The sequence below is a fragment of the Phyllostomus discolor genome, chromosome 9 (genome assembly GCF_004126475.2).
Source record: "Phyllostomus discolor isolate MPI-MPIP mPhyDis1 chromosome 9, mPhyDis1.pri.v3, whole genome shotgun sequence".
Lineage (NCBI taxonomy): Eukaryota > Metazoa > Chordata > Mammalia > Chiroptera > Phyllostomidae > Phyllostomus > Phyllostomus discolor.
In genome coordinates this window covers 79,841,379-79,842,825 of record NC_040911.2, presented here as the reverse complement: position 1 = coordinate 79,842,825, position 1,447 = coordinate 79,841,379, and the positions used below count along the sequence as shown (strand labels likewise).

The following is a 1,447-nucleotide window of genomic DNA, read 5'->3' as shown; positions in this document are numbered from 1 at the left end:
TAAACATTAGAACAATAATGCAAACCTTTCCAAATTGCAAATTTATACTATCCCAAAGAGAAAGCAGATAAAATAAAACATATAGAGACTATATACAAAGATACAAATATTTTTAAAAAGAATTTACTTATTGAATTTTAGAGAGAGGGGAAGGGAAGGAGAAAGAGAGGGAGAGAAATTCAATGTGTGGTTGCCTCTTGCATATCCCCCACTGGGGACCTGGCCTGCAACCCAAGCATCTTCCCTGACTTGGAATTGAACTGGCAACCCTTTGGTTCTCAGGTCCACACTCAATCCACTGAGCTATGCCAGCCAGGAAGACACAAATACTTAAACATATATACTAAAACAATATATAAGATGAGTTCAAATATAGTAATCATGTTGACAAATGTAATCAAAGATATTTTCAGATTGAATAATTAAGTAAATTAACAATATGTTGTGTATAAGACAAACCAAAAAGATTCAAGTGGGTAAAAATAAAAGGGTGGACAAAGAGATATCAAGCATATGCAAATTAAAGGAAGGCAGAGGTCTTAGTCTTGATATCTGACAAGGAAGAATTAAGTCCCAAAAGTATTTTTTGTTGTGGAAAAGACACTGAATACTGAGCTCTACCAAGTGGTCATGTTCGAGGGCCTCTGCTCTCTCTCTCTGTCCTCCGAGGCCAGGGTTCTGAGCTCCTCCTCAAGGCCTTCTTCGCTCTGACCACATTTTACTGCAGGTAGTAAGAGCCGCCTACAGATTTATCATTCACTTTAAATAGGTGTTTGTAGTTCTGCAGAGGAGGGGAGACAGTGAGAGGTGTGCAGTCTCTGGGTTGCGGAGGCAGGGGAAGCTTCTGGATTTCTTGGGGTTGTTTGGAGACGTTGCATATCTGCTGTGTCTCATGGAGGCTCAGGCCAGAGAGGTTAGATGCAGCTGCAGAATGGTGTCCAGTTGGCTGCAGACTCTTGCCACAGAGGCTGGTGAAGGCCCTGTCCACAACCTGTGCCCCATCACAATGGTCTGCACCAGGCACTCGGCCATGGTGGCTGTTCTGCCACCAGGAGTGCAGGCCCTGACTTTCAGCTCCATGGCCCCAGCTCAAAAGGCCCAAAATCATTTTAAAAAATGACAGCAAAAGATACTTTATAAGGCTAAACTATCTATAAATATATAATTGTTATTAATACTTAAGTACCAAATGCCACTTTAACAACTTTCATTAAGCAAAAATGAGAAGAAATGTAAGGAGAAAGAAAAAAATAACCCTAATAGTAGAAAACTCTAACACAACTTGCTCAATTCCAAACACATAATATTGGCAGGGGTGGGGGGTAGAAATCAGTAAGAATATAGAAGATTTATGCAACATAACAAATAGATCTTATAAATATCTAACTCAACCTCAATAATAAAAAGCATACCTTTTCCATGCTACATGGAACATTCAAGGAGAATG

At 39.9% G+C, this 1,447-nt stretch overlaps 1 pseudogene; it reads right to left on the bottom strand.

Annotated features, from left to right (window-relative positions):
• Positions 1 to 617: 617 nt before the first annotated feature.
• Positions 618 to 1,032, bottom strand: LOC114506074 (annotated as a pseudogene).
• Positions 1,033 to 1,447: the final 415 nt, after the last annotated feature.